Source organism: Anser cygnoides, chromosome 1, assembly GCF_040182565.1.
Source record: "Anser cygnoides isolate HZ-2024a breed goose chromosome 1, Taihu_goose_T2T_genome, whole genome shotgun sequence".
NCBI lineage: Eukaryota > Metazoa > Chordata > Aves > Anseriformes > Anatidae > Anser > Anser cygnoides.
In genome coordinates this window covers 95,026,641-95,041,102 of record NC_089873.1, presented here as the reverse complement: position 1 = coordinate 95,041,102, position 14,462 = coordinate 95,026,641, and the positions used below count along the sequence as shown (strand labels likewise).

The window sequence follows — 14,462 nt, the reverse complement described above, 5'->3', positions numbered from 1 at the left end:
TTTTGCAGCCTCTCTCCCTGGAACTCCTGCTTCCCCGGGGTCAGCCTAGGTGCACACTTCACAATTTCAGAGCAGTGGACCTCGAAAAACATGCACATCAGAATCCATGCTCTTGTTTTTCCCTTCAAAAAAAAAAACCATGAATAGATAAAGCCATGCATATAATTCTTCAAAGAGGAAAGCAATCCAGTAAAAGATGAATGGAGGGAAAACAGCAGGCACTAACAACAAAAAAGGAAGTCAGCTCGATGACTTAAATTCCCACTATGCTAAGGAATCCATTCTCCTGAGGGTGGTTATTCTGGCACCCTGCAAACCTGGCTGAGCAGCTGCCCATGGGGATACATTATCTTAAGCACTCTAATAACTCAGCAGAAAAAAGCTATCCCCTAAAACGGATGCCAGCAGCTACCTTTCAACCTTGCTAACATTGAAGAGGGGTAACAGGAAGTTCGTCCATCAAGAAATATTCCCAAAAACAGGTTAAAAATAACCAAGCGTTTCCAGGAATCGCTCAATGACAAACAGCACAAAAGAAAGATTTGTTGGATAGCGTCCAGATAAGTTACACCTCCCCCCCAATCTCTCATGACATAAAAAAAAAAACATTATTAAACTAAAATGATTTTTCTCCTACTTAAGGAGATAGACAGTTTTCAAAGAAAAAAAATGAAAGCAAATATTTCATGGCAGAAAATTACTGAAATTAAATTTCATGATCAGAGGGTAAAGAATTACCTTTTGCCTCCGTTTAAATTCTCAAGAGCATAATGAAACCAGTAAAGATGCAAAAAAAAAAGTTTCTTAATGACAAAAAAACACACATCCTTATGAAATTAAAGGTATGTAGGTGCTAAGAATAGAAACAATCCTATACAGCCTGCTTTTACATACTGTTTTGCTATTGAGAGACTCCTCCTGAAAACACTTGGTTATTTTTACTTTCTTTTTAAACACAATTTTTATCCAGGGCCTTTATGTTGGTAACTTCCACGATGCTCTGCAAAACTAACTGTAAACCATGCAGAATAATGTTTTCATTAAGTCTCTGAGAAGTAGACCCACAGTTAAATGATGTTCTTGTCTTCTTAATCACCCTCAGTGCTCTAAATCATTGCCCGTACCAATATCAACCTCATTGTCTCTGGAAGTTAATAAGCAAATATTATATTTCTTGACAAACAAACATAATAGCTCAAAACTGTCATTTCTGCTGATTCAGCAGTGAAAAGTGAAGAAATACGCCACAACTTACTTCTATCACTATGATGGAAGAACAAAAAGGGCCTCACAACACGCGAAGTTATTTTCAATTCTATTTTTTTTTCAAGAAGCATATATTAAAATATATATATATATATAAAAATAAATAAAAAAAGAAAGAGTCAAAAGGGTAAAGCAGCAAATATTGGGTTCCAAAAAGTTCCTAATGACCCTTTCCAATGGCCTTCTCACATTAGTGAGGGGATTTAAAGTTTTTTGGTTCTTTTGCAGAAAAGGAATATTCGTATTTAGGTCAAAAAGCCAAAAAGGCAAGAAAGTCACACAGCAAGCTCCACTGCCAAATGAGAGAAATTCTACACGCTGATGTTCTTCTACCAATATCCAGGAAAGAGAATCTTGTTTTCCTACATACACGTCAGTAACATGTACATTTAGCTCTCCAAACTATCCAATAATCTTTTGTTCCAATGTCTGCTCCACAACTGGTACAAAGATCAATGGGAAACCGAAAACCAAAAAGACGGCTAACATGAATAAACTATCAGGGAGAATAGCTAAACACACACACACAGTGCAAAACCGTCTTCTAAACAGAATTGTTGATAAGATAATGCTAATTGAGAGGACCCTAAAAAACACCTACTGCCCATGCAATGAGTAAGTTAGAACTTGCATTCATTTTATTTCATCTAAAATTTGAATATTAACAGCGTTAATTAAGCCTACCAAGTACTAACCTGTGCTGTCCTATGGATAAGTGACAAAAAACATCTAAGAACTAAACTGTCAGCTGTTAATTGATAAAAATACAGCAAAGTTTTTAAAAAGTCTTCACAGAGCATGCCTTACTTTCTGTTTGAAGATGTTAGGCATTGCACATGCTTACGTCCCAGTCATCCCTGAAGTACCAAGACGAATATTTTGAAGCCTGCACTTTCAAAATCAGGATCTTGTTTCAACATTTTATGGGATCACTGACCATCTGGAACTGACCTGGACAAAGAACTGGGGGATTCTGTGAAATGACCCTATCAAATTTAGTTATTTCTGAGGACACACCAGAAAAGGCACATTAACAAAAAAGTTGCCAACAAGTTCCCACTCTCCAGCCCATATATCTCAAAAGGGTCGTCAACACTGATGGATGATTCACGCTGGTGCTTAATTCAGTTTGGGAACAGGGCAGGATGGAAAGGAGGAGCAAAATCCGTAGCCTTAGATTCAACTGGACTTCTCACTAAAATACAGTTTGGTCTAAAAGGCACACATACCCAAAGGCTGACTAGCAGTCTTAATTTCAAAGTCTGGTGCAATTATACCCTTAAGGCATGCAAAAAAGTATGTTAAAACAACACAGGAAAATTACCTGTAGATCATCGTAACATAAAGCTCAGGCTTTTAAGTATTATTTTTTGTGATTTTTTTAATGCAGTTTCATTTCCCACAGAGCAGGGACTAACCTATTTATTTTATTTAAGCTAAGGCTTATGGATCTAGACTGAGATCACACAAAATACCAAGACAATCGATAAAAGACCAAACTTCAGTATCGCTTTCATATACCTTGAGAACTATAAACTGTATGCTCCCTTTCACAAAAAAAAAGGTCTTACTAAAACACAGATCAGTTCGAAACTGGGCTGATTAAACTTGCCAGACACATAACAGTAATTTTGTACATCTGGTCCTTAACAAGTGAATAGCTCTAAAAAGAGCTTAAATTAGCTTTGAAAGACAAATTTAATATTCCATAACCAAAAAGTCTCTTTCCAGTATTTTTAAGTGGATCATTTTGCAATAAATTAAAACCACAGACTGAGTGGAAATTGGTCTGCCTCCTTTGAATTCATTAACAACAGGAATTACACTACATGAAATTTCAGCAAACTGGTCTATAAACAGATCTGTAAAACCTCCTCTGGCTCTTTTTGCTTGTTTACAGAAAGAAGGTGAACCCTTAACCAATTTTAAAACCTTATTTTCTAAAGTTACACCCTTCCCAAGTGACTTCTATCTCCAGTCAATTATTTAAACTTCATAGTTGCTGGTAGGATGGTTAGGGAATGGTTAATTTTGCAAGATTACATCTTCCATATGCAACTACTATTCAGCATTCCACCCGAAGGGCACAATCAACCAATAAAGACTTTGTTCTGATTATGTAATGCTTACAATTTGATCTCCCACTTGAGAGCTCTTTTGGATGTAAAGACAACTGTAACATAGTGACTTTGCAAGTAAGATGATGTAATGCTACTTTAGAAGTGACTACATTATAATGAAACATTTGAGCATGTCCAGTAGGAACCACACCTTTCAAAAGCCAAGGTACATTTCAGTCAGAACCATTCAATACCTAGAGAGCTGTTTCCCTTTCTGATTTCTTTTCCTCTTAGACACTTTGATACCAAAAAGAGAATTACAATTTTCTTCAAAATTAGCTACAAAAAAAAACCTCTTCATTTGAAGTTAACAGGTTCTTAGAAATGGAATAAAAATAACCCTCTTCCAACTTCTATTTATGAATAAGCATGTGAAAAATACATTTTCTAGATAATTTTAAGAATGCACACATCCAAAAGGAAGTGGTCAAAAGAATACATTAAGGATTTGTGCAGTTTTAAAGACAGAAGTTTAATATGGAAATCTAACTTGTATCAACATATCTATAACTTAAGAGATATGAAGGTGTTTTTAACTTGTGATTTACATTCAGATGTTGTAAGTGAACACTTACCCAGTACATTCATTGTTCATAAGGTAGAAATAGCCTATGAATGTCCTAGGACAATGCACGTGCATACGATTTTAGAAGGACTGTGGCTTTATATATATCAGCTTTCTTATTTCACAACAATGAAGGAGCATTTTTTGAAAAAAAAAAAAAAAGCTCACCAGAAGTAAAATATTTTAACATTTACTAGAAGAATCACACAATGAAAAGCAAACTTCTGCTGTCACCTCAGTAAAATCCTTTCTGAACTCAGACTAATACCAAGTGAAACCTATACATTTGAAACTCTCTGGGGACCACTTTGTGATTCTGGAGCTCTTCCCTTTAGCAATGACATTCCTGCAGGAACCCAGGTGTGATCATAAGCCTCCCTTCATTCCAGTACAAATGCTAAAAGCATCTCAATCATTCCTTCCAGTCACTCCACTGGACATTAGGGTCTTCGCATGGTCCTCCCCACACCTTCCAATAACCTAATCATTGATTTTCTTCAACATGACATTAGCAAACCGAAACTCCACCTGACAAATGCTAGCTTCTTTTATGGCTTTTGGTTCCTGGATGCACTGAAAAATCAGAGATGAGCATAGAACAGCATAAGAGGAGAACAGAAAAGTAATGTCGATATCTGGTGAAACAGCTGAAAAAAATTAACAGGATAATAGGACCTACAAGTTTCTTCTGCAGTTCTTTTTTGTATTACAATATTAAGTTGTAATGCATTATTATCTCTCCAAAGGATCTACAAACATGATTTCCATCTTGGTTTTGTATTACTTATGATATTAATGATATTCCCTGAAGTCTGTAGGAATTCACTACCAAAACTGGGTAGCTTTCCTGCTTTTGAGATATACCTAAAATACTCTCATTTCCCACAACACTGAAGCAAAAACAATGGTCAAAGATTGTTTAAACAATCCAAATTCTGTAACATCAATACATGTGGAAAACATGCGGATATGGCATTTAAAGCTAAGATATCATAAACAGCCTTCAGTCACTTCTAAAGAGTAACTCACTGAAGAAATCAACAACCTTTGAAACTATCATCCATAAAACCTCAGGAGTATCTACTAGTCTTCTGTGTATGTTTACACAGGGAAACTTTTCAGAGCAATTTCCAAAAGGTCAGGAGGGATTTCAGATTTCACTCCCACCCAGACTTTGCTCTACCCAAGTAAAACCACTAGTAATGGTTTCAACAAGCCTCTGAGTTACGAGTATTTCTGCTACACAGGTACCTACACCATCAAAACTGCTCCAGGAACTCTAACCACCCGCCACTCTGACCACTGAGCAAACTATATATAGCAGCAGCTTTCAGGCATGACTTGCACCGATTTAGATATACATGGATAGCTACAAGTTAAGGCTCCACTTACATTCCCAACCTCCAATGTCAAAGACGTTTTATAGCTCTCAAATAAAGTGTTTATTCTTGTCAAGCTCTGTATAACCTTATGTTACTCTGGACACACTTTCAGCTTCTACCAAAATAATCCCTTCTATTTTGGTAGAGTTGGATCCATGTATTTTCATCTTTACTCAGCAGGAATATCAAAAGGACCAATTTTTTGTACGTGAGAATAGCCTTTGCTCATCTACTATGGGGATCCTGAAATAAATATGAACAGACGAACAGGGTAAAAAAAATGCATCACAAGAACAAAAAATATCAAGCATCACAAACTCAGACATCTTAGAGTAGGAAAAGCCAACTTTAATGAGGTTTTTATTAGGTCATCCACAACTGGGTCTTGTTTAATCAACACAACATAATTTAGGAATTCAGAAGATATATATTCTTTTGCAACTTCTAGTTCCAGGCCTCAGTTTATCACATGCATAATCCAGACATGTCTTTAGGTGTTGCTTTGAAAGTTAAAAGAACTAATAAATGACATCAATTCCTACAAAAAAGTTGCAAGCAGTGTCATAAGAACCATATTACAGTAACTAGAATTGATATCTTCCTTCTGCCCATGCTACTGGCTAGAGTTACGGACATAGATTTGCCTATACACACACATATATATTTTTTTTTTCTTTGGGGAAAAACAAACAAACAAAACCAAAGAGTAACAAATTTACCGTGCTTAAAACTTTGTATTCGTAGGATCACCTACCAGTACTAAGGTTTCTGGTATTCCATTATACCATTCTTGCTAAGAAAAACAAGCTATTTTAAAATGATATGGAAGACAGAAACTTTAAATTATACATCCATTTAAGAAGTTATCTTGTTTAATTTTTTCTTGAATAACATCACATTGTTTATAAGTTATTAACAATTACCGAATGTACCAAAAGGAGCCACTTCAGGTTTCTTTTAAATGAAGTTGCATCACCACATGAAAGCAAGCAATACGTCCCCACATTTAATCAATCCTACATGGCACATCATGATCACGCACACAGCATACACAAAGCTTTTTATGAACTGTAACTATGATTCAGCTAATGAGTATTAATCTTTGCATTATGAGCTTCTGAGATTGGCTACAGCAAATAGAAGCCAAAACCAATGTCCTGTCAGAATGCTTTCACCTAAAGTATCAAGGGGAAACAACATGAAAAGGAACAAAACAGAAACTTCACCCTTACACACAACTGAAAAATAGGTAATTTTACAAACCAGATGAAAAATAAGCTATCCAACAATGAAAATATAAGCGAACAGAACACTGAGAAGTTTGCAGGGAAGACTGTTTAAAGTGCATGGGATTTTAGGGAATAAAAATGAATTTTTGTCTTTGCTTCAGGTGCTAGGAGAAGAATTTCCTTAAGTCACTTCATTGTGCTCTTGTATAATATTTAAGGAAGAAGCAATCTGGGGGTTATTCAAGCATTTACTTCATCTCCTGAAAGACTTTCTTAGTAATAGTCCATCCTGCTGACATAACATCCAGAGACATGAGATCAATAAAAATGTTCCCAGATAAAGACACAAGTTTAGCATTGCTTAGTCTAAGGTAATAGTTCTTAATGCTGACATGTCTCATGCAGGCTGCCATAAAAAGCCAAATTAATACCCTTTTGTATTTATTCCCCTTCCTCACTCAAGGGTTTTGTGAAATTTTTGTTGCAGACTCAGGAGCTATGGAGTGTCTGAGTCTGCTAAATACATTTCCCCAAGCCCAAGAGACTCCTTGAACGGTACCTGCTGTGGGCAGTCCTAACACAAAGAACTACACGGGACTACGCACTAGGAGATCAAGAAATTCTGTAAATACTTTTCCAGACTAGAGAATTGAACCACACAACGCAGTCACATTTCTAAACTATTAATCTATCAGATAGCTCAGCAATTCTGAATCCCAAAGGGATCAAAGGTTTTCAAGTTATATTATATCCCTAGGAATCCACAATCTAAAACGGCCTATATGGTATACATTTACCTCTGTGTTATTTCAGTACAGATGCCTTGAACAGGTATCAAAATCACCAATAACTTAAAATCCCATGCTTTAAACAGGAACTAGTGTATGACTTCTGAAATTGCAGAGAATAAGGAAAACATTCTAAAATGTATTTTTAGCATGAATTATAAAAAAAGAAAAATCTATCAAGGCAGAAAAATGCCTCACATAATTTCATAACATAAATGGCAGCATCTAGAGACCCAATAAAGGGCCTGTGAGCCCAACAGCATGTCTATTTTACTCAGCTAACACAGGCAGCCCAACAAAAAACATTTTCTTTCCCTGCAAAGTTTGCCTTCCTCAGCATCCAATAGCTGCCTTTTTACTACCTTACTATTTTTGAGATAAGCTTTCTGTATGATCTACTTATTCACTGCGTCAATCTGTAAGAGGCAAGAGAAGCCTGATCAAGAGAATTATAACAATGAAATGAAAGACAAATACATTTTGATCCCCAATTCTCTCTACTTTGTAAACACTAAAAATAGAAAAAAATGACAAACTTGTAACTCCGATATGTACACTATAGATCGTTCCAACAAGTCTTCTTACAGTTCCTAAGCTGCATTTGAGACCACATTCACCTAGGTGCGTCCCTCAAAAGCTTGTGCTTTCTCTTTCTCATTTCTGACACCAGGGCCTCAGGTGACTCCTGTAGAACTTGCAATCTATAAGAATCCTGAATCCCTTCAATCTGCGTGCTGGGCTTTGCAGTACAAGGCACTGCTGGATCAGCATCACCCAGTAACAAATGAAAAAACAACTGACAGGAAGGGAAAAAAGCAGAAGAGAGGAGACATTCAGTGATATGGAGAAGTAAAGGGACTTGTAATACCTTGATCTACTTCTTTGCTTTGAATGGAGCATCCTCCACTGACACCATGTCCAGGTCACATCTATGGAAAGAGCTGAGTCAACTTCACTCAAACCTGTGTGTTTATTATTCAAACAAGAACTAAACTGCTCAGAAAGGTTTGATCAGTTTGAACACAGTGACTGGATTCACAGCTTAGGTTAACACACAGAAAAGATCTGAGACAGAGATTCATGCAGAGCTTGATCTGAAGCTTAACACATCTCAGTCACCATTTCCCTGAAGTCCTACAAGAAGAATTTGGTTTGACTGCATTTCAAAGGAGATGGAGGAAGAAAAGTAGGCAACTAATTATATAGACTTATTATATATATTTATTTTTTTTGTTGAGGTCCAATGACTCAAGAAAGACATTTAAAATATGTTCACACTATGTGGAATTTTGCTCCATCCAAGGTACATCAGCACAATAGTCTTCACATGGTTGCAACTCACTTGTGCTACTGCACTAATATTGAAATGGCTGTCATGCTTCTAGAAATAGTCCAACTATTTGCAGACACACAAAAAAAAAAATCAGTGCAAAACAACACTAACAAAACAAACCTCCAGGCCCAAGCTGCTTGGTAAAATACACTATTGTGCAGAGTCTTCATAGACTACGAACTGTTATCTCAACTCATTATGTACAACGGATTACTTGGCTATATATGGTTTATACGACAAGGCACAGAAATTAAATTCTATTAATGTTTGTTCATGACAAGCTCTGCTCTGCACTAAATGTCTTTTTTAATAAAAAAATATTCTGGTCCCATATACAACAAGAGGTCATCTCACAAGCAGATACGGAACATTTGCCAGTCCCTCTTAGGAGAGAGGTCATTAGCAGTCATGTGAAGAGATGCAGTCATCAACTTCTGAAGGCAGCGCCCAACAAAAAGGGATCTAATTATCCCTAATATTTGGCTAGGAATTTTGTTTGTGTCTGCCAAAATAGGGAGAATAATGGAATCTGCAAACAATAAGGGAGTTTGGGAAAATATTTCTTCCCGCTGCCAAAAAAAATTAAAAACACACAGTAATGAAGATATGAATCTATTTCCGTCCATGGTCCATAGTAAAGACACATGAATCTGAAGAATGTTATCTTTAGAACTTTCCCCTGCTTCTCCCCCTTGCCTTCCGCATGCAATTTATCAGTTGTCTGTGCATTGCAGACTGTCATTTAGCTATAATGGCCTTCATATTTCTCTCCATAATATTCAGAAATTAATCTATGTATTATGATACGAAACACGAAAACAGCTTTCACTGATGAAATCTAAGAGATTGTCAACCACAATGTCAGGGAAATTAATAAAGACAAATTGGACAGAAAAATTTAAAACGATGTTATCAATCCATGAAATAATTCAAAAAGTGAGCTTTCTTCCACTGACTTAATGGCAAAACTCCCACAGACTTCAGAGACAAGGCTGAGTATACACTGGAGAAAAATCCTTTAAATTACAAGTTATTAGAACCATTAAACATCAGATACCATTTATACAAGCCATTAAGATTCAGCTTGTCAATATCACATGCTTTTCAGTTCTCCGGTATCACTTGCAAAGCTTAAGCAGAACCCCATCCAAAAAAGCAAATAGTTTTAAGTAATGCAAAATCCTAACAGAAGCTTTGACAGTATTTGTACTTCCATAGATGTCTATTTTGGGACTATGAAAGTAACCTAAAGATTTTGATCCCACGGATAATTTCAAAGGCTGAGATTCAGCAATATCTACATGAAGGAAACGTGACTAAGAGCCTGATTCAGCCAAGAATTTCAATATATCATTAAAATCAGGCTTATGCTGAAGTATTTTTTTTTTTTTAAACAAAAATACACAGGACTATGTTTAAGTGCTTTGTTGAACTCAGGCCCAAATTCTAATTTCCTTTATTTATCTTAGATACAAAATGGCTAAAGGAAAGGGTCAAATGCTGCAATAGATAGGTTATGGGTTTAAGGATAGTGGAACTGCTGCTATGGTCTTCTATGGGAAGAAAAAGGAAAGAGAAGTAGTTTAATGATGGAAGCAATGGGAGGAATTCAGATAGTTTAAGATAAAGTCTAAACAACAACTTCAAAGCCATTTAGCTTATTTGCCCCCATCTTTTCCCTGCCTGCTAATCTTCCATCTTTCCAGCTTCTGTTTTTTCAAGTCAAATCCTAAGAGAACATGTGCCCAAATAACAAAATAAAATAATAAGCAGAGAGACAGAGACTAGAACAAAGCTATTGCACTCAGGCTGCAGGGAGCAGCCCCACATTGTCAGGGGATGCACCAAATAAGGTTTTCATTTTGTCTTTACCTTCTACAGATTCATTTTCTTTTGCTGTCACAGTACTTACAGTGAATCTGAGCAAGTCTGCCTAGTAACTAAAGAAACTGAGCTGGTTTTCAGGAAGCAATGCAAAGTGAGACAGGCATACCCGCCTGTCCAAAGGCATCTTTTCCCTCCAGTGAACCTCACCAGGGCCAGGACTCTACCTAGCAATACTGGAAGACACTGAAAAAAACCAGTAAAGGAAGGTTTCTCAGCCTCTGTCATAAATAAGCTTTTCACGTTAGCAATCTGAAAGCTGGAATTTTTAATCATATAGTTCTTTAACAGTGCTTGAAATAGTACTGTACTGTGTCCTTTATGAAGTTGTGACAACGCAAGAGAAGGAAGTCAGGTCACCACACACTCAGCTGATGCTCTTTGATAAAGCTGTTTTGCAGAAGGTCACAGATGTGCACTTTTATACCACAGAGGAGAACTAATTAAGAAACTACAAGTTCATACTTTGGCTATCCCCAGATGTAAACACAGACAGGAGGATTTGCATTCCCTATTCCCTGCTCTAGCCTGCCCCCAGACTGTCAATAAACTTATCACCAGCACTATCGGAGCTGTGTTCCTAGCAACTCCAAAACAGAACTGGAATATAAGGACGGACTTTTGTTTACCAGCTTCTGGGATGACTTCCTTCTTCAATGCTGCTCATAAGCTACAACAGCTCTTTCATGTGGCATGGCAAAAATGCAGGCAATTTTCATGTAGATAGACTGAAGAGATAGGGGGTGTGCAGGTGAAGGGGAAAATGCATGAAAAAAATAGAAAAGGAAGGAAAGAAAAAAATAACTAAGTAAAAAAGATAATAATTTTCATTCTAGTCATTTTTATGGGTATACACAGACATACACATGTTTAAAAGCATGCATACATATTTAACTCCTAGCTACCTTCTACAGATCTCTGTCACACGTGGTAGACTCCTACTTACCTGACTCCCCTACAACTTTACAGGACACAGCATTCCCCACAGCCTGTTCTAAGACAGGACCTGCACCTGCAGCTATCCTCTTCTTTCAAATAACTGCAGAGTCCCGACAGAAAAGATGAGTATGTACCTGCATACAAAATCAACTTCATCTTCCCCATACCAAGGTCACCTTGATGAGCTGTTATGCGATGCATATGATCTACACTGGCACAGTACTTAAGAAAAGAAACTATACAAAATGTCAGTTCCCAAAAACTTTAGCCAAGCATCTGTACAGTCCAATTTTAGCTAAAGGACAGACATTTTTTTTTGGGTGTATGTGGATTTGGTGACTAAATCTTCTTAGCATAGGCAATATTTTATTTGAATATGCCAATGGACAGATCAGGATAAGACATTTCATTATCCCTGAAACCAATTTACTGGGGTCAATATACAGGTATCTCTTTTTTAAAGAGATTTGCAATATTTCTGATCAAGCACACAAACCGAAACTCTCTCAAAGACATGCAAGGGGACAGCAGAACCAACCACACACACAAGTAACATACTTCTGAATAAGCCCCAGCTCAGGCACAGTGCAAAGGGCTGGCTGAAAAATTCCACCTGAAAAATAAATATCTTTTTAAGACTATGCTCAGGGTAAATATGTGCAAGGTAGCTAAGAGATGTCTTTCTTTTTAATGAAATACAAACATTTTCATCACCATTTGTCTTTAAACACATGGACAACACCCCCAAATAAGTGAATTTCATTATGTTAGTGTTGTGTTCCTGTATATATTAAAGCATCCTAAAAGCTGGCAGTAGGACAGCTTAAGCTATGTTAGAGTTTATCTGAAGACTAAAATTCAAATGCTGCAAATAAATGAATTGTGGATACATCTAATTTGAACAAAGCTGCACAAAACAGCGTGGAAAACCTTTTTCCATGGTCTAATTTATTCGTCAACACAAGAGGAGCTTATTTCATTAACTTAGTGGAATTTCAGCAACAAGTTTTATGGCTGTTTCAGGTATTTATTCCTTGTGTTCACAGTGTTTATTCAGGGTGTACGTTGAAGGACAGGGAATGCAAGAGATACATTCTAAGCTCTTCAATCTAAATCCTTCTTTTTGGCCTCCTGCCTCTTCCCTAAATATTAAAACAAACGACTCATTTCTTTAAGACCTCCTTACTAAAAATAGTTGGCTGGGCTGCTTAATTGTGTTAGCTGAAACACAAACAGATGAAAAGGAAAGGGTTTTGCAGGAAAAACATTGAAGAGAAAAAAAAATTAGATTTCATCTGGCCTTCCCATCATCACTCGGAGAATTGTTTTGTAGTTACATCATCAGGAAATAAAATACTATCCTCTGCGGACCCCGACTCTTTACAGAAGGAGAAAAAAAAAAAGGCAGCTTGAAGTTCGTATCGCCCTCTGAGGAGCTCAGCTAAATTCACTTTTTTTGTCAGGTTAAAAAGCAAGCAAGCAAAAAGATGTAAAAAGGAACCCCCCCGAGGCCGGCTTATTAAAGAAGATGACCTTGAAGGCAATTTCTTAGCTCAAACTCCAGGCTGAGTGCAAGAGATTGCAGCTCATCAGCTAACAACTTCTGCCGCCTTCATTATCGACACTAGCGAGGAGCCGCGGCAGCCCGGACCTTGGGCACATTCTTCCACGGGCTGGTAGGCAGCCGCGAGGCTTTCGCTCCGTCCGGAGCGTCAGCTGGAGCCAGGAGGTATTAATAAGCTTCTCCCAGCGCTGGCCATCACCGAAACGCCGCGACCAGGCAGCGAAAGGCTCAGCTCCTTATATGGCGAGGTAATGACGTAATGCTCCATAGGCTTGGGGCTCGCCCGGCGCCCATCTCCCATTGTTCCTTCGCTGGGACCGCTGCTGTTCGTGGGCTGCTGTTCGTGGGACCGCTGCTGTCCGTGGGACCGCTGCCGTCCGTGGGACCCGCTGCGGCGCGCAGCCCCCCGCCAGCCCCGGAGCTGCAGGTAAGAGCGGGAAGGAAGGAGAGCGCTGCTGCCAGCCTTCTTTATCCTACCGGGACGCTTCTGGCGGAAAGGTCGCTTTCGGAAAAAGAAGGGGGAACAAAAAAAAAAAAATTATTGAAAGGGGTGAGGAGCGGAGAGCGGTGGCAATGGCACCAGGAGGTCTAGAAGATGCCCGGTCACTCGGAAGTGGGATAAGCAGCTCGAGCGCTTAAAGCTGCGCTTTAAACGATTCCTGCGGAGCCAACAGAGGAGGAATGAATTTAAGGCTGGGGAAAGAGGTAGTTGTGAATTACACACACTTTCCAAATTGTTGGATAAAATCATGACTGCATTCGAAGCTGTGGAAGGAGTCCAACTGTATTGTAACACATTAGGTAGAGCTACTGCTGCATTTATATGCATATGCTACATATTAGGATACATGTGCAAGCACATGTCTCTAAGCACTTAGGCTACTTTTGAACAACTTTTACTGCAGTTCACAGAGCGATGTATAAATTGCCACAAACGTTATTTTGCAGTAAGATTTTGCCATGTCCGAAACAAACAACTGTAACCAGTTTAATTACTAACAAACTTTTCAACTCCTACACGCTGCTTCCCTCTTCTGTGTCTTGTGTGCAAGTGTCAAGTCGCGAGAGGACAGAGCTGTCAGATTTTCAGGAAAAAACTTGAAACACTGCTCACCAGACAAACAGAGGCTTTACAAATCAGAAAGCTTGCTGATCTCTCTGAGGCTGACTCTGCAAGGTGTTGCAGTTAGCAGTTCCAGAAACTGAGATGGAAAAGCAGCTCTGGTGAGGCACTGAGCACCTTGAAAGAGCAGACTTCAGCGTGTTTACAGCTCACATCTGCATAGCACACAAAATTACACTGTCCTCTCCCTGGATTAAGGACCAAGCCCTGTCAAATCGCTGTTTATAGGAACAACTGCCATTAAGTCAATTGCACTGTCCTACTTGCAA

The 14,462-nt window shown here is 38.1% G+C and overlaps 2 protein-coding genes across 5 annotated transcripts in view; one reads left to right on the top strand and one right to left on the bottom strand.

Moving 5' to 3' along the window:
* CMSS1 (cms1 ribosomal small subunit homolog) overlaps nucleotides 1–14,462 on the bottom strand; it is a 239,465-nt gene that overhangs the window by 188,914 nt on the left and 36,089 nt on the right. The window lies entirely within an intron of this gene.
* FILIP1L (filamin A interacting protein 1 like) overlaps nucleotides 1–14,462 on the top strand; it is an 84,802-nt gene that overhangs the window by 36,020 nt on the left and 34,320 nt on the right. The window contains exon 1 of one of the 3 annotated variants that reach the window (XM_013184880.3): nucleotides 12,773–13,497. The exons of the other annotated variants lie outside the window; for them this stretch is intronic. The gene's annotated coding sequence lies outside the window, so the exon portion shown is untranslated. Of the gene's footprint in view, nucleotides 1–12,772; nucleotides 13,498–14,462 lie in introns of those variants that run through there. 3 annotated transcript variants of the gene reach the window in all.